Raw genomic sequence first — 19743 nt, 5'->3', positions numbered from 1 at the left:
TTGGTGAGAAGTCTAGAAGAGACTTGCTTATCCTTGAAATAGGAGGATTGAAAGTGATATGATCTTTAAATATTATAAATCAGAATGGGGATAAATACTAACACAGATAAAATAATTATTTAGGCTAAAATCAGAGTTTGCACAAGAACAAATGGGCACAAACTTTACATTGGGACACTTAAGCTGGAAAATACTGACTCAAGTGTTAGACAAGTTTTTCAGTGGGAATAAGGGGGACAACAAAACTGTTTTTAACATACAGCTAGACAGTGAAGAAGATCATAGAACATGGTGCTTGCACTGGCTATGGATGCACTCAGTTAACTAGGAAATCTCCTTTCTGGACTTGCATGTTACCTTTAAGACAAGCAGTAGTCCAAATTTGCCACTCAGGAGTTGTTAGAGGACAAATTCCTGCAGAGCAGAAGCTTGTGCCCCAAAGGTTTTCATTTTGTTTTTTCATTTAGCAACCAAAATTTAACCAGATTGACAATCCTAACAGTCAGGAGAGGCCGATGACTGTTCCTTTGCAACGACAGCAGGCTGTGCAAGCAGTGTAGAGGAGGGGTGGCAGCCCCAGCCCGCACAGGTCCATGGATGATTGTAACCCATTGCCATCACCCACGTGGGCACACAAACACCTAAGCTTGCCAGAAAGAAAAAAGCAGATGAGTGCAGCAATGGGAGTGGAGCATGCATTTGCCTCAGGTAATAGATTTCCTCCCGTTTTACATTCACAGCACCTTGATGCAGCTGGCAAAGGCAGGCTCGAGGTACAGACAACACGTCCCATGCTAGATCTAATCTACTTACCGTAAGTCACAGGAAGTGGGACGACGTAGCAGTGCGGACCCCAGCAGGGCTGCAACAACCCTGCCGGGGAGCCAGGGTATGCATGCTCTGGTTTAACCAACACTATCAAAGTATGCTTCCTACACTGTTGGGTTTTTTTATGCAGAGATATTCTCCAAAGCTAATAATCCTTACTACCTGGAGGATTCTACATCCAGAAATACAGTGCAGTTTAATTTGTACTCGATACCGTATGAAAACAAGCAGGGAGCTGAGTGCTAGCCTCTCTGGGTTTGTGTATCCTAATATAGACACGTTTCATTACTTTTATCCAACTTATTGGCTCTTTCTGAGTCCACTGATGGTCTCCGTTATTCATGTTCATGAAACCTGTAGGAGCAATATGTTAGCCAAAGACTGTTTATGCTGCAATGAGAGGAGATTGCCCAATTGAGACAATGCTCAAGTGCTTCCTAGTCAAAGAACAATCGCAGTTTTAGAAGCAGAAAGTGTGTTTTTTCCAATCTCTTTTTTAATCCTCTCTCAATTTTTTAATGATCCAACCAGTTATATAAACAGAGAAAACTTGTTTGAGCAAACACACTTCAGGGAGGTTTAACAGATCTGGGAAGTATTGTTCCACAAAAATCATCACTGTTATTGATGCAGGCAGCAGTAACTCAGCTGTGATTTGAAATCTGAACAAAAGCCACATGGAATAGAAGGGCCATAAATGAAAATGGTTAAGCTTTCAGGATCAGGGTAGAATACTAGAACCAAAGCGGCATCACTTCTTTTGTAGAATGAAATGATTTTGTGGGAGAAGGTTCCGTTTGATAGAAGTCAGTATCATTTAGGATAACAAAATCCCATGGTTTTCTAGCTCCGTATCATTAACTTCCTCATATACTACCAAAAATCTATCCTTTTTAGATAACAGACATCTGCTATCTGCTTTTTAAATGAGCTGTGAGGGCCCATGCCTCCCCCCAAGTGGCCCCTTTCACACTGAGAAGCAGTAGCCCAAACCCACAGGAGCGTTGCAGCAGCATTGCCTCGCTTCAGCAACATGGAGCGTCAGGCTGGGTTTGCTACCCAAGAGGCAAGAAGCAAGTGGGAAACGCTTGTCAAACCTGAGCTACGGGTGAAGCAAGTTGGACAGCTGGAGTGAAGCGATGGCCCCACCGGGGGCAGTAGGAGCACTGCTGGGCATGCCAGCGGAGATGCCACCTCCCCAGGCTTCACCCATTACCAAAAGAGCCATATGTTCAAATTGGCTTTGCCTCGGGCACATTACTTTTTTTTTTCTTGAGCTGCCAGCCTTTCTACCATACTATGCTATAGTATGGCAAATGGGAAACAGACTTCCATTTCTTAATACTAGTACACAAAAAAATAAGGTTGCAGACTGAGTTGTCAATGACAACAGCAACTTCATTGTTTAGCCTCTAATTAATAGCATAGAGCGAGCGCAATTATCAGCAAGTTTATGTTTCCATAAATAGCAATTCTGATTCCGGTGCAAATATAATGCATCTCACGTTTCCCTGGTCCAACTGCCCAGAACAGGGCTTACCTGTGCAGTTTGTAGCAGAGCATGTTCCAGACCCTTCCTAATGAAAAGTGGCAATAATTTTCATACAAAACAATATTTTTAGTTGGTTTTCCTCAAAGCTATAGATTTCAAATGGCTAATTCTGAGGCTTTTTGTCCCTGCCCATTGTACTCCCAACCTGGCTAGATAGTCCTACTAGGATAGCAGGCCTACCAGGAAAGTAGGGCTAGGATCTAGTAGTAGTCTACTAAGATAGTAGTAGTCTACTAGACTACTAGTCTGCTAGTCTTATCTTTACAGCAGTGGAAGCTGGAGTACTATCCTCAAATATAGATATGAGTCAATTAAAGCAAGAACCAACATCTGTATGTTTGGTGAAACAAAACTAGATCACACTTTGTTTCCTTGCTTTCCTTCAGCGGGAGGAAAGGTTTGAACTGCAACCACACTGGGAGGGGTGGGACCTTCCAAAAGATGTCCGATTGCAGCCAAAGCATTTTCTGGTCATTCAGATGAGGAATGGAAAGGAGCTCCCAAACCTTCAAATCCCCTTTCGGGCATGCAACTGCAGCATATGGTTCTCTCCTAAACATCTCAGACACCATCTTAAAACCATGAAGGATTTTGACATTGCTACTCTGCCTGGAGGGCTGCTCCAATGCTGTAATAGAAACCTTCTTCCCATTTTCAGCCTATGTTTATTCATGGCCCTCTTACATCTGTTTCCTTTTGCACCTGCATTGTCCTCTACCTTAAATATCTCTTTCCCTCTGTAGTGTTTACCTCCCTAATGTATTTATAGATCGCAATCATATCCCATTCTCAACCTTCTCTCTGATCGTCATAATAAGGCTAAGCCTTTATATAGCTTTTTTTTTTTTTTTTTAAATGTCTGAAGCTCTGTACAGACATTCTCCTCACCAAGAAGATAAGCAGATAAGCAGTATGACAGTTTTATTTTCTGATTTTGGGCTCTTTGTGTGTGTGTGTGTGATGTTATCATTCAGGCAGAAAGCTGAAGCCGTCACACTATAGAAAGGCGTCACATTACAGCCAGGAGAAGTCAGAATTCACAAGCATCAAACACCATCCCAGAAAGCAGCCTGGACCAATACCTTTTTCAGCTTGGTTTTGCGTTATATCATTTCTCTCCTTCTCCTAAAAATAGATGTTTCTTAATAGGCCATAATCTGACATATCAAAGAAGTGATATTTTCATAGAGACAATGTCATTAAAATTTCTGGTAACACAGAAAAGAAAAGCTAGGAAAATATGTTCTTTTTTGTGTGATGTTTCAATGTTATGGCTGCACTATTGCTTGCCAATCCAAGGGTTACAGCTGTACATGCTTTGTTCTGAAAATATTGGTGGATCTTATGCTTAAAGATTTTTAAATGAGATGATAATGGCTTAATATCTCCAAAACTAGAAGAACGTAACTCAAGATACCGCAAGGAGATACCTTACAAAGTAAGGAGAAAAGGACATATGTTTGACACTTCTAAGAAAAATCTCACAAACAGCATAAAGCCTACAGGAAAAGCCAGCAGAATCTTTGGCACTTTTCAGATACCTAACAGGGCACATGTAAATCTTTGGCATTCAAAGTGCTGAAAAAAGAAAACAAGGAACCATAACTTATACATACAAAAGACAAAAGCTGAGCTTTCCTTTTCAAAAGTTTTCCAGTTCATGTAAATACAACCCGGTTAGCTTTCTTCAATAAGAGTCTAAAAAAAAATCAAAATGCTAGACATCAATTGCTCAGTAAAAGGGAATTTCAAATATCTGGATATCCTTGTATCGGATTAAAAAAACAAAGATGAACTATATCAATGGATAAGCATCTTTCTCCTAACAAAGTCCCATTTACACTCCAGATGATTTCCAATAGGAAAGTTTCATTACCTCCCTGTGACTAGTGAGAAACTACACAAAAACTTGGCTATCCAACAAAAATGTTGGTCATCATTATCATAGGTATATTAACACTTTCTCCTTCATTGTTTTCCAGTGATGAAAGGTGGTGAGGGAGGAGAGAGAAGGGTACTACACTGGAAAAGATGCAATCTTCTTAATATAAATTATAGCATAATTTAAAGGCAAAGAAAACCAGGTAGATTACCTCTCCCTTGAGATTTAAGGGGTAGGCAATAACACAACATGCTCAGCAGCCACAGCTGCTCTCCAGTTGCAGCAATAGTTCCAGCTACCACTGCCAGTAGCAGTCTTCAAAACTGTAAAACAAAACCATGGCAGTAAGTAGTATTGCATCTCTTCCTGAGCCCCATGAGGACAATGACCGCTAGTAATTACAGGTGAGCCCAGAACTGACTGATTAAGGACAGAATATGATATTGTTTGCAAATCTATCTGGGCATCTGGAGCAAATACACAGCCAAAATGGGGGCCTCCCTGCAGGCTCTGTTCCCTGGACCCTGGTGGACCCTGCAACCAGACCTGAGCTCGCTGACCAACACTCTCTTACCCCCAGGCTCAGTAAAAAGCAACCCACATGCCAGTGCAACTGCACCTACTGCATGTTGCCAGTTTCACTGAGGAATGCCAGGCAACATGCTACAGATCAGTGATTAGCCAAACACACATTGTAGCAGCAGACACTCGTTCAAGCCTAGCCAAGAAAATCCCGGATAAAGATCAAAAAATAAATCCTGTTGACAGCAGAAGGACCAGGACCTACCAGACTGGCAGCAAACAAACCTCTTCACTCATATTTACTAAACCAACAAAACACAATGCAATTTAGACTGCTAAATGATGAGGGCATCATCACACAGGAAATAGTAGAAAATGACTGTACGATTCAAATCAGTTAAATTTAAGGTAGGACAATACCGGCTCATAATTAGTCTGTCACTTTGAATGGGTCAGCTTTGAGACCTGCTTACTGAAGATAGTTGAACTGAAGAACTCAAGGGCCTACAGGAGAAGGCATAAAAAAATCTCCAAACTATATGGACAAAGTCCAATCTGGTATCTGCATTTTAAACAAGGAAAAAGTAAAGATTCTGGAAACCCCACTGGACAGACATCCATGTTAAAAAGCATAGTGAAGATGCCTACAAGAAAGATGATCAAAGACTGGCCAGCAAAGAAAACCACCTCTTAACTTTATACTAAACCAACAGTAATCAATAGTTTTTGCTATCAAAATGGAAGAATGTATTGAGTGCTGTTCTGCATCTCTGTCCTCAATCCAAGACCATTCAATATTTTCATTACTGATGTGGATGACGGAATACAGCATATGCTTATTCAGTTTACAGACAGCCACTTAAGCTGTGAGGACAACGGAGGACAAGGCTGAAATTCAAATGATATCGGCAAACTGGAAAAAGAGCTTGCAAAAAAGGATTCAATTCAACCAGGAGGACAAGTGTGAGGCGCCACCCTTAGGCGAGAATAATCAATTTGCACAGATACAAGATGGGGAACAACTGATTAAGGAGCAACTCAGCACAAAAGGATTTGAAGATTATAGGGGATTGTAAACTAAATGCACTTCAACACTGCGGGGCTAAAACAAAACATGCAAACACACCCTGTGCCATGATGTATAAGCAGGAGGATAGTCTGTGAAATTAGTGGAGTCACAGTTTATCTCTCAGTGCTGTGTAAAGCCTTTGCTTTTATATTGCATCTACTTTGGATACTTTAGGGGAGAAGTGGACCAGAATCCAAGGAGGAACAACTAGAATGGCCAGAGGTCTGAAATATATGACCTACCAGGAGTGATTGAATGAACCAAGAAAAAAAGATGGAGAGAAGACATGCTGACAGTTATTGGAGGATATATAAAGGATAAATCAAGACCTGTCATAACTCAAGTGGAGAGAGTTCAAAGAAACAGTAAATGCATAGTAAACCTTTTTTTTTTTTTTTCAGCTTGATGCATTAGTAGTAAAGAAAAGAGCAAGGTCATCGCACAGTGAAGATGGGATCAATATTAAATATAATCTTGATAGGGCTCAGAAACTAAGCAAACACTCTAGCATATTTTCAGTAAAGATAATGGTGAAGAATGAAAAGGCACGAAATAAAGGGTAGCTACAGGTACTTTCAGACAGAAACTGAAGTGAGGTGGAATAAAAACTCAAAAGACCTTAACTAACACAATTGATGGTGCAAACCACATCTATTCCAAAATTCTAGAGGAACTGTCATATGAAATATACTGTGATAGTAAATATACTACAAGCGCTTAGGAAAGAGTAAAAAAATAATAATAATGATAAATTCCAGTGACGTATTGGAGTACATTTTGAAAGAAATAATCAAAGATACAAAAGTAAGGGAAAATGGTAAGATAAAATGCAAACTAGATTAACTTGGAATAGGTCGGCCTAACCTAACAACTTATCTTCTCTGCAGTATATTTGGGCTCGAGAAGAACATCTGTTTTAACATTGCATGGGAAATGACCTAAACAGCAAGAATTAGTACCAGCTACTTAGCAATGGGACTGAAAGCAAGCAAATATGGGTGTTTCTCAAAGACTGATTTTGTAGTCAGCAATATTTCTGCTAGTAGGCTCAACACAAAAAGTATAAAGGTGATTAAGTAATACGCTGATAAGAAAAAGCATTGTGAGCATTGTCATACAGGAAAACATTGATCATTACAAAGACTTAGGTAGGAGAAAAGGGATGAAATACTGCAGTAGAAGGCAGTAATAGCTAGCGATGGATGGGAAATTCAGGCAGAAGATGGGCGCTCATCATTTTGAAGAGGAGGATGTGAGTGTGCTATGGGATCCCAAGTGAAAATGAACAAATGTAATTCCAGAAGACCCAGGGAATCACTAATCACAATTCCATGAGGCGCTGCTGAAACTTCCCTTGGAACCCCATGCACGACTCCAATGATCCACGTTCCCAAAAATGAGCAGATGCTCAAAATGGCTTCTAGGAAGCCAATGGCATCAGGGAAAAAGAGAGCTTATCTGAAAAGAAGAGAAACCGTTCCACACATGAAGGTTGAGAGGGAATATAATTGTTCCCCATAAACATATCAAAGACGTAAACACCAGGGAAGGAGAAGAGCTATTGAAGCTAAAGGCCAGCATTGGCACAAGAACAAACAGGTAGAAGCTGGACATAAATAAGGTTAAACTAGGAGCAAGATTTCTAACCATCAGAGGAACAAATTCTGGGAGGAACAGAGGAACAGGAAATCTAACTTCACAGCGTGGTCCTACAGGTTTGTGGAGATAACTTGTAAGGTGGCTGCCTGCGACGGCAGGGGGACTTAGTTCAGCGAGACAGAGAAATCCTTTCAATCCCATATCTCATAACAAAATGCAGAAGTCTCTACCAGCTGTGCTCATCACAAAAGGCTCCCTTCTAACATGCACAGTGCAGGGCCAAAACAACCATCCCGAGGGGGGCCTTCAGGACTCTGCTGTGATAATAACACATGTATATGTATACGTACGAGAAAAGTGTAACAAGGCAGTTTAATAATTGTCAAGACCCTTACACTATAAGCTTTCCAAGAAACTAGGAGCATAGATATTGTTATCCTGCACATACAGTCTGATGCAGCAGTTAAGTCATCAAACTACGTCAAGAAAATTGCTACACAAATGTATCCAAATGTATCCAGGTTAAATCCTGCCATTCCTGTTCTACGATTACTACTGAAGTAAAATCTGCAGAGTGTGATCTCTTGCAATATAATGTCTTAAAACATGTAACTCCTCCACTAGAAGCTGCTCCATACACAAATGCACTTTGCAACAAGTAGAACTGATCTCATTGAAAAATCAAATCCATTAGGAAGTAGTTCTACAGATTTTTTTTTTTTTGTCCCTTACGATGTGTTTTTGACCAATCTTTATTTCCAACACTACTTCATTAAAAAATATTGCTTTTGATGAAATAAAGTGGTGTCAATTTTTCTGGATAAATATCTATGAAACATTACAAATTTTTTTGCTACTGTAAAAGTCTCTTTTTATAATTTTTACTTGAGTCATGGTTTGGATGATGTTTAATGAAATATTCCATTACAATTGCATTAAAAGGATTGCAATAGAATTCATTGGAAGTGATAAATTTTGTAAAAGTTGACAGTTTATTAGTTGTCAAATGATCTTTTTGACAAAAATTACATTTAGTTAGAATAAAACAATAACTGACATAGCACTGCTGAGTAGAAAATGTATGTCACAATACTTTGCCAAGAAGGATAATTATAAGTCCTTTACTACATTACAAACGGGGATGTGGGGAAAGAGAGGATATATGATTTGCCCAAAGAGAAAACAATGCATTAACAAAGGACCTCAGGCTTCTAGACTCCAAGCCCCAACTCTTTTTAGCAAACAGAGAACGATTTATTCCCAGAAGTGCACAGGCAAATATATGAAAAAGAGTAAAATAATGTTCTAGCTGTGCAAAAAAGTATTTCATGTGATACATTATAAATTATATAGCTTATGAGAGTTTTCTGTATTGCAGAATAACCTTCATTTTCCAAGGAGTGGCACAGGCACTGTTAAGAGTGTGAGAAACACTGAAATGAAGTTTGACTTGGAGTTTAGGGCTCACACAAACTCAAAATTCATGATGAAAATCATTTCTGTCGAGTAGTTTTTACAATGTTTTAGGATTTACAAGAATTCTAGTCAAATCATGCATTATAAAGTAACTTTTACTACTGGGCGGAAGGATGATACAAGGGCAATGAATCACTTAAGCTCTCAAAATATGGCTTAAGTAAGACTTAAGTGGCAAGAAAGCTTCATTTTGGCTGTCTGTCTCATGGTGAATGTTACTGTAAAGGCTTGCACGAAGTGCTCAGTATGATGCTGGTGGGGGGCCTCTACACTGGGGTGAGCTGAACATGAAATTCAGACAAATTTTGCCTGGTTTCAGAAAGGAGCCAGCACAGAGCACACATCATACCGTTCTCAACTTAAATAAGCTGAGATTTGTTTGAAACTTCCTTCTGGCCTGCTACAAGATCCTTGAGTATCAGAAAGCCTGGTCTGAATTTGTGGTTTATAATTAAACTTAAATCCACAGCTGATGAAAATCCTAATATTTATTTAGCATAGTTTCTTTATTGCCACCTACACAGCAAAAAATATAAATCTCAACAGGCCAGTGGTAGAATCCTGGATTTAAGGGAGCTTTAGATGCTATAGCACTTGTCGACAACATGTTGTTTCCTTCAAATACTGTCATAAAAAAGGAAAGCAAATTAAGCCATCAAACAACCATTTCTCCAGCATGTTACAGCCACTGCACAAGGAAGGAAAACCTTGAATTTAAGGGGCTGAAGCAGGAATCTGGAGATCTGAGCATGCCTGCAATAGAAGAGGTCAGATGGAGTCAACTACTTTTGTTCCTACTAACCAGGAAGGAGCTACCTTCAGTGCATAAACTGCAGCTGCGTTAGTGCCGCAGCAGGCCTGAGTTTAAAAGCCTTGGAAGGGCTAGCACAGCTTTCTGAGACCGGGTCATATTTTCTACCCATTAGGATACCATAAAAAGCAAGAAGGAACATTAATTTAATGAAGTGCCTTACAACCCTAAGGTTTTCACCATAAGCAAACAAACCAATGGCAGTATGGACACCTCTGCTCACAGATGTCCATACTTATGCACAGATAAACATTGTACAGATAGCTTGGGAACAAGACTAGAAGTCAGCACACTTAAAAACTAATCCTGTTCTCACTGCAAAGGAGAAGGCTCTCTGAGGTCATCTATGAAACCACAAATGCTTTGAAGATGGAGGAGAGGAGACCGATCTCACATTAACAGAGCTAGAAGGCAACCACAGGAATAATCAGACAGAAGGTGAAAAAATACACCTTCTTTTCTTTTACACTCAATACAATTAAATTGAAGACCTTTTGGCCACACTACAGTTACTAGGCCAAAGTTCTAAATATGTTTAAAAAGGGATTGTGCAAATTCATGGAGAATCGGTTCTTCGGTTGCTATGGTGAAACATCCAGCTTGAAGTTTTAATAATCTGTGGAGCTATGAGGATATACCAGGATTTTCACTTGATAATTCACCCTGAATTTACCTAGTTCATAATAAGATTTCTGTAAGTATGTAAGCACCACTGCTGGTGGATGGTTACCGAGTCTTTGGTCAGATTTGGTATGGCCCTTTGCCTCTGATTTGCCAGGAGGCTTCAGGCACATCACTTTATCTCTAAGGCTCTGCTTCATCTTCTATCCTTTTCTTGTCTTGTCTACTCAACTAGTAAGTTTTTGAAATCAAATACAGTCTCCTACCATTGACTGTCAGCACCTAGCAGACTGGGCTGCCAATCTCATTTAAAATTTATGAGTACTGCTAAGTATGGTTTGAAGATAACAGTTAGGAATTCTCTCTTTGTTATTACCCCATTTTGCTAGCACAGGGAATGAGCACTCAGTACAGGGCAACTTGTTCAAAAACCAATGTGTAATTGCTTACGGTGCTTTAAACTTTCCCTTGTGACCCACTGCTGAAAATTACAGCTAATCCTTTTGAAACTGTTGCCACCTACACACGTTCAAAACCAGCATTACTGAGAAACTCCTCAGCTCTGATCTTCACTCAGATCCTGATTCCCCACAGTCTTGAACAGATCAGGGAATATCTCCAATTCTATGTCTCCAACAATCCTCTCCAACGGTAGCAAAGATTGCATGTTTAATATACACAGAATACAGTCATAAACAGCAAGTTTCATAAGAAGGAAATGCAAAACATGTAAAGTTCTAGTGAGAAAGGCCAACACTGATCAGCTTCTGTGGTTATCCTTGCCCATTGGGTCTTTAGAATTTCCTATTATAAAATGTTTTGGTGCCACCGCATACCATGTGATCTTACATTCTGCACATGCATCCAGGAATGGGCATAAGAGAGAAAGTTAAGCAAAGCGTTGCAGCCTCACTCAGAATTTCCTTGCTTCAGTGAGTTTCAGTCACAGAATTAGCGTTGTTTGTAGTACCTTTTGTAGATTTAACAAAGGGCTCCAGTTACTAAAAGCAGGTCAAATACACACAAAAACTTTCAAATCCAGAACTCAGACCAAATAATCCAACTCCAGTTCAAAATGTTAACACCTCTCCATAATTCACTTTGCTGCCCTTCTGTAAAATCCTTCCACTGATGTAGCCATAAAAAGATGTATATATGAAGTGCAGCATAATGGACTCTGAGAAATGAAGCTATTTAACAAAAAGAAACCCCAGACAAGTACTTCTACATTACACATTTATGACTCAGTTTGCTAATTAAAACAGATATGAACATATTTATTATGAAAGGCATCCCATATGATTTTCTGTCTCAACTCAGTGACTTCTATTTCTTGAGTGCTCTAAAGCCAAATCATATTTATCACAACTAATTATCCAGATAATTCTTTGAAATGGTCCTTTCATTTAATTATCCTCTAACCAGGGGTCTTCTGTAGCTAACACAAGAGACATCTTGACAAAACAACAATAACTTATAATTCACACTCAACAAGGCTGTTCAGCCATAAGGTTCTGACAAATAAACCTTTTATTTTACAACTGGGTGCCTCAAAAATAGACCTACATTGCGAGTTTTTCAAAACTGTCATTTCCAGTAGTCTTTGGATGTTTGTTTCAATGTTTCTTAATCACCGATTTTACCTGCAGTTGTTTTTCTTTATTTGATGTTGCATTCTCTGCTTATACTATCCCACAAATTTTCCATATGGGTCAGATAGATTTATAGGTCTTGTGTTCTGCGTAGGGTCCAGGATGTTACACAAATAACATTTTAATCTCATTAATGGGTTTGTGCACCGCGCTAAAAACATCTTGTGTAGCTCCCACTTATGCTACATCAGTCAGTCCCTTTACAGAAGTTAATCTTGCCCGCCATATCATGTTTGTCTCAGGGCAACTATTTTCTTTTTTCATCTGCTTTTCCTTGCTACACTTCCTGCTTGCCTTTCTCTCGCACTGCTATTCAGAGCAGCAAATGCCTGAAAGGCAGCTTTTCTGGGGGCTGTGTTTGATGGGGTGAGATAGAAGAGAGCCTGGCCGTGGCAGGAGGTCTGTGCCACAAGCAGTCAAGCCTGGTCCCTCTCCTTGCTGCCAAGGAACGCCATAAGGATGCTGGTGCAGCCTGTGCAAAGCACGGTGAGAAGCCACATCTCAAAACAAGGCTCTGGACAGAGGTCTAAAGCTGGTTAAGCTGTTTACACAGGGCGGGGAGGGACGGAGACGGTGGGATGGAGATCATAGTGGAGACATAAGGCCACCTGGTGCAAGAATAGGCACCCAGAAACACCCAAACCACTGTTAAAGCAGGGCCAGCTAAGCCACCACTAAAATGCTAGAGCCTGATCACGTTGAAAATAAAATCTGGCACAAATGAGTCCCACAGCACCAAGGTAACCAAGTCATACACAACTAGCCTGGAAACATCTATAGACATCAATTCTGCCACTTTGCAGCCATCTCCATACTCCAAAACGGCTGGTTTGCTCCACTTTTCTGTTTGTTCCTTAAAGCCGAGATGCTCGTACAGAATCAGAATCAGTTTTCCGTTTGAATTATAACACAAGAGTAAATCCACTGTAGTCACAGGAGATATTCCAGATTTATGCAAGCATAGATAAGAGGAAAAGTTTTACCTTTCTTACAGAAATTTTATTTATCAAGTGATTTTACCAGCCTGAAACTGCCCAATTGGAAAGCGAAGCCCATATGTTCATTTGAAAGTCCACCAGGATGCAACTGGCTCAAATAATTTAGAAACCCCCCAACAAAAAAAAAAAAAAAAAACACACCACTCATGCAGGAACTCATGATGCTCATGATGGTTTTGCCCTTCAGTCACAAGAGATCAAGACCAACTGGTGTGTAAATTAACTCTGTCAATGCTGTTCCAATATCATGCATGCTGTGCTGCTATCTTACATTTAAAATCAATGGCACAAAAGGCTGCTATCAGGAGCAGAGCTGGGGTACCCCAGGGGGTCAGCCATGAAAATCCAGCACTAGTCAATTAAAACCTGTTACTTCACTGCTGAGGCTTATAGCAAGAGTGCTGTTGATACAAAAACAAAAGGAGCCACGTTGCTTTGTGCTCTGTAATAAAGCACAGCAATGGCAGGGGGTGAGGGCTGATATCCTGATGGAAATAGGACAAAGTCGCACAGAACAGAAAAGTTACTGTCAGGCTCGTACGAACACAGACAACGTTAGAGAGGTTTGGTTTTTTTTTTTTTTTTTTGCCCACTTTGCAGTAAAGAATGGGAACTTTGATTGCTCTCTGCTTTTTACAGGTTCCCTTAACTTTCCTCAGGGTGCTACGGAACAGAGGTATTTATGAAGTAGGTGAGCATAGTACTTAAGTCAGAGAGAGCACAGTGACCTGGTAGAATTAATATTCTTTCTGCTGCACCAGTTTTCTGGTGCATATTTTCAGTTACAGAGTGGTATTGTGTCAAGTACAATAGCACCTTGCTGTTAGATTGTGCTCCTGCTCAACACATGCTCCTTTGTGGGCCACAATCTTCCTTGCCATATTCCCTCGCTACATCCTACAATGACTCCTGCTAGCTGCTAGAAAGAGGATTAAAACCCATGGTGAGATGAGAGACATCCTTCAGGGAAAGATGAGCACTAAGTTCAACTTCATCCTCTAGCGAGTTCCTTTGACAGGACAAAAAAAGAAAAATATGGGCCCCACCATCAGATTGACAGAATATCTTGCTCAACAATACACCAGGCCACTCCTAGCTCTGAAAGGAGCAGATATCGCCTGTAGCCCAGGCACCCAAGGACAGTCTGGTCACCATGCTCTCCTGTGTAGCATTAAGGACATCTCAGGAGTCATAACAACTGTGAATGCTGAGTTGCCATCATCTAGTTGCCATCATGACATCAAAGAAAGGAGAAGCAAGCGGCTAGTGAAACAGTCACGCCAAGTGATGCCTCTAAGCAGCCAGGCACCAGGGGCCACTCTTCTATGAAACACCATCATCTTACTCCTTCCCAGGCAACAGTCACGTTGAAGTGCAGCTGAGAAGTCCAAAACATCAGCCACACTAGAGCCATCCCTGGGGAAATAGAAGAGGCAGAGGGACGGCCCAAGTCCACCTGGGTTTAGGAAACAGAGCAACTGGCAGAAAGAATAAAGGAGGAGGGAAGCCAACTGGGACACAAAGCCCCCAACCCATGCCCCAAGCCTTCGGCCCACCACGATGAGGCACAGCGCTATCAGGGCTAAGCAAGTCGGTGGTCTCGCATGGCTGAGCCAAGAGGGGCAACTCCCAGCCTCACCTGCACTGGGGCTGCACTGGTTAGTGACAGCACCTTCTGGTTTAGGGCATGGTGGCAACGGGGATCCTTCCAATACTAACACCTGCAACCTATTGCCTAGCCATTGCAGTAAACGCCTGCAATCATTAATTTCCAGTAAAGTTATAGATCTTAGGTCAAGTCAAACAAGGAACAACCACTGCTCATTGAATAATTCAAGAGCAAACAATTTTGCACTTAACTCAAAGACAAACTGAAAGATGTGAATTTTTCACCTTCTAATCAAGACCTTTCACAAATATTCTGTCTATTCCACTACATTACGTATTTTCCACGCCCCCGGCTATTTGTGGAAAAACATGGACTACAACACTATTTCAGGGGATAGCACGCTGCTAAATTTCATAGGCAGGTCTAAGAACTGAACTCTAGACCTGCAGTGGGTCACTATATCTTCTTGCTCCAAGAAAGCGAGAAAATTCATCCCTGGTAGTAGCATAGTAAGAATAGTTGCTGTTCTTCTATGCTTTAAACATGTTTGTTCCTCAAATTGACCACACACTAATCTCTGAGCTGATCAGCTAATCGTAAGTTTTGCTGTTCGAGGCTTTATTACTGTTTTAAAATAATTCAGTAGATCACCTCTTTGTCACTCCATAAAAGTTAACAACAAATATAGCCATAACAAGCATCTATATGTTTCTGTGGTTACCAGTATTACTACCTCCTAGCAGGGAATGATTTTCCACCCCCTAGAAAAACAAACATGAACTAACTGCAACGGTCTTCTGGCTGAAGCAAGACCATTTTTATTGGATAGAAACAGCTAATGTTTCACCAGAGTCCCACAACAGGAACAAAGGGAAATTACAAACATGAAAACTTGTATCTAGGCCACATTTTTACTACAGTTTCAGCTGACTCTGCTCTCTCCGTCACCACGATAGAAAGTCTCTTACTGTCTCTTGCAGCTGTCAGGGGACAAACGAGGCACTTCCCCAATGGAAAAAACAGGCTCTCACCATGGTTGTGACTGTTCTGCTGGAACATACAGGGGAGGCGAGAGGGAGTTTGACAGAAAGAGCAGAGCAAGAGAAGACGAAATTAAACAACAAAAGAACCAGCTGTGATTTCTGCAACGAACTTAGTGCACGATATAGGAAGGTTGTATTTTCCTGCGACACCCCAGCTGCAGAGAACAATGAAAATGTCTCTGCTCCTGAGCTGACTGGAGGGGACCTCCATTGGTATCCTTGCCTGCCCACATCACCTCATTTCTTCAGCCCAGCATCGAGACGGGTGGCCGGAGGAGAGCTGTTTATCCTTAGCAGAGTTTGGCATGCTCAGATGGAGTTATTCACGCAGTCACTGTCAGGAGCAGCACTGCAGCAGGGCTCACGCGTGGCAATGCTTGCAGACCGCTCTGAGGCTCAGGCAGGTGCAACCCACACCAGCTTCCTGGGAGAGAGGAGCTGCAGAGAGCACACTCCCTCCATCCTCCAAAAACTTCGTTAGCTCTGTATTCACCTGAGGAGGCAGCGCAGGAGGCAGGCTCTACTCTACAGAGCTCTCAGCCATTTACATGCAAGCCCCCTGTCGCATCAGAGACACTCATCAGATGTGAGAGCTTTGCAGGTCTCGGTGAGGTCTTCCTGGCAGAGCTCAGATCGGGGCTTTCTCTTGCAAAACTTTCATCTGTTGAACAAGCTCATAGGCTGCGAAGGGCTGCTGAGGAGCGTACCCTCCATTTTTGCCTGGTGCAGGTGGAAGCTCCTCTCAGTGAGGCTGAGTGATTAGCCCCTTCGCCCACTGCTGCCATGTATACATCTCGTTTGCCACGCATTCTGCAAAACCAAACATAAATACCGAAGAAATATTACATGTGTAAGGAATAATATTTTTCCCATTTTAGTTTCTCTTTTAATAAGGAATATCACTTTATCACAATGAATTAATTTGCTAATACATTTTTCCTTGGGGCTTGTACCTTCCCTTAATTGAATTAGTTTTTGAAATTGATTATATTTTGAACTTTCTGTGCCACCTCCCCCCAAAGCACGCAAGGCCCTGGTTTATTGTTATACAGTTTGGTACATCTCTGACTTTTGTGCATTTGTACAATGGACACACCATGGTTGTAACTTGGATGTTTGATTCATTTACTGGCAATGAAGTTATGGACGTCACACACATGGTGCATCATTTTAGTCGGTGCAGCACTTGCTATTCTTATAAAACTAACCACTGTAGTAACTGGCCACACCAGTGTAAATGCATTTGAGGGACCTTCCCTATTAGGTTGTGGAGACAAAAGACATTTTTTCCTTTGCCAGTGAAAAGAAGAGAAGGTGACTGATAAATACATAAACAAACCCCTATAGCAGAAGAAGGCTCAGGGGAGATGGGCAAGGGTCATGCACCCAAGAGAGAGCTCAGGAAAGAAGGTAGGGATCAAATGGTTTTGGAAACATTTGTCCAGAGTTGATTAACTCTGATTAAAGAATGCAAATGCCTTCCTGAGTCAACCAGACCAGCGTGGGTAAGTGTGGCTTAGCTCACCACAGAGTATAAAAACTGAATAACCAACAAGTGAGCAAACAGCCTTGAGCTGGTTTCATACTCCTTCCTGATGATGCCTAGCATGACAGCGAGTGTGTTGTAGAGACTGGTAATGAGAATCACAGCTGTATTGTGATTCAACTGTAAATTTGCAATCACTATACTTTGCTAAGTGTCACTTGTATTGTGATTAAAGTACACTGCTCTATCACTCTGCTAAGTCAAAATCCTGGGTAACGTCAAATATTTTCAGGTAAGTAAATTTAACATTATTTAGTATTAAGCATTAAACCCTCCATGTGTGGGGGGGAAAAAAAAAAACCTGGCCAGAGAGTATTGGACCCTGACTGAGCAGCAGGATAAAATGCATGGAGCGCTGCACACTAAGAAGGAAGAACTGCTGTTAATTCCTTCCCCAGACAAAGGGGTTTGCTTCTTTCTTTCTTTCTTTGTGTGTGGCACCAGGTCAGTCGTCTACTCTCCCTTTAATTTGATTTCTGACTATGTAACATGGTAAATCTAATGATAAATAGTAAGTCTAAGAAAACTCTTCCCTCCTTACCTCAGAGAACTGGGGGAAGATGACCCCAGCAATGCGTCTGTGGTATTCAGAACAGCACTTACAGTACCGAGCTGCAAGCAAACGAGCTCAGGTAATGAGAGGAGAAGAGAAGAGGGGCTTTAGTGCAGCTTGGTTCAGAGGCACACCAGCTGACCTAGCAGAGTACACCTTTTGGCACAGTAAGAAGACACAGAGAAGTCTTTGGCTTTTGTAGAAATGAAGAAGAATGAGCCATAAACACCTACCAAACCGCATCACCCTGCCGTTTTTTACTTTCATAGGCATAGCAAGGTGCCTGACACATATCATAAACACAGTGGCAGCAGAGCTGGAAAAGGCTGGTGCTCGTTTACAGGGTACGCATTTGTATAAGCGGACACTTAGGTCAAGAGCCAAGAAATGGTCACTTCCCGCAGGGGAGCAATTTAGATCAAGGACATCCTGACGAGATCCACGGTTACAGTCTTATCTCAGTTTGCATCGTACACACATACAGACGCACACAGAGTTACTCCTAAGCAGAGCCTGCTTGCAGGGGTGACCAGGGGCTAGCAGACAAGCTGATTCTCCTTCTCAAAGCAGCAAAACAAACAGCAGATTAAGCCTGATTTGCACAGAATTCAGCATGCTTGCAGATATCAACAAGAAACAGGGAGGTGGGGGGGAATTTCTTTGAACACAGTGGCTTTTTTTTTTTGAACATAATTTTAAAACAAACTATTTCTCTCCATCATATTCAATGTGCTTCTTTTAAAAAGAAGAAACACAAGGAGGGCCTACCACAGCTAATTTTACACCTGTAAACTTCAAGGCTCACAACATCATGCTGCATGGTGGATAAAATAGCTCCTTCAAGTTCCAGTAGTACATTTGGATACAAGTTCAAAAACATGCACTCCTTATTTATTCACCAGCATTCTGATTGCACGTTCATTCACCATTCCTAAAGCAGAAAATTTAGAATTGCAAGAACTGTTCATACTTGGTTCAGAATAATTTAATTAATTTTTTATATCAGAAACAGCACGTACCTTCTTTCTCAGGTTGGCTCACCCTATCTCCCCCTGACTTCAGTGGATGCAAGAGCTTTGGGTAAATTACTTAGGATTAAGAACTCAGGATCAGTCCCAGTTAAAGTAAACCCATACTGATTTCACAGGATCATTAGCATTTACCTTTGATCAGTGCAGCCTAGCCTCAGTCCCCTGTTGAAGTTCACCAGTTGTTTATCCTTTCGTAGTCCATCTGTGCCTCGTCAGTGGATTAGTACCCCAAATATTTCAGCTGTAACTATTTTCTCTTTGCCAAGGCCTCAAGTCTGTTCACCTGTGGAACTGCCTTTTGTTCTGTTTCCAAAATCTCAGTGTTGTTCTTGTGTTTCTTCTTGGATGAGGTGACCCATGATCTAAAATTCAGTGTTGCTGAAGAGAACTTTTTGGTCTTCACTCAAATTGCTAAATTATGATTGCACAGTCTGACCAGGTCTCATTCTGCTTACTCCTAACTCCTCTCTTCAAGTTCACCCCATTATACCTAACCAGAACATAGCTGCCAACTCCCCCTGCCAGGACCCCTTCGTCTCAGGCCCTAGTACACTTGCAGCTGCTCCAGCCACCAGTGGATAGATGCCCAAAGAGTGAATAGTATGAGATTGGTTTTTTTCCGGAGTCACTGTTACTCAGCTCCAGGGCTATATCTGTGCCATATGCTCGCTTTTGGGTATGATGAAACTAGGTTAATTCAGCTTTGCTGGCAGCTAGAAACACCAGCAGAGGTAAGCTCTTTCGCCCATCCTTTTTTATGCTGCCTGTGCTTACTCCTCTGCGAAATCCTGTCAAGAAATTCCAGCCTGGGACCACTTCCACCTTCTTCCCACAATCCCGTTGTCTGCATGCTCTTGAAATAGCATTTTCGTTTAAATTGTACCTATCTCTTTGCTCTTAAAAATCAGACCTCAGAGCCCATTTCAAAGGCATCACTTACTGAAAATGAAT

The sequence above is a fragment of the Struthio camelus genome, chromosome 1 (assembly GCF_040807025.1).
Source record: "Struthio camelus isolate bStrCam1 chromosome 1, bStrCam1.hap1, whole genome shotgun sequence".
NCBI classification, from domain to species: Eukaryota; Metazoa; Chordata; class Aves; order Struthioniformes; family Struthionidae; genus Struthio; species Struthio camelus.
The sequence above is the reverse complement of the archived record's forward strand: the minus strand, read 5'-3'. Positions refer to the sequence as shown.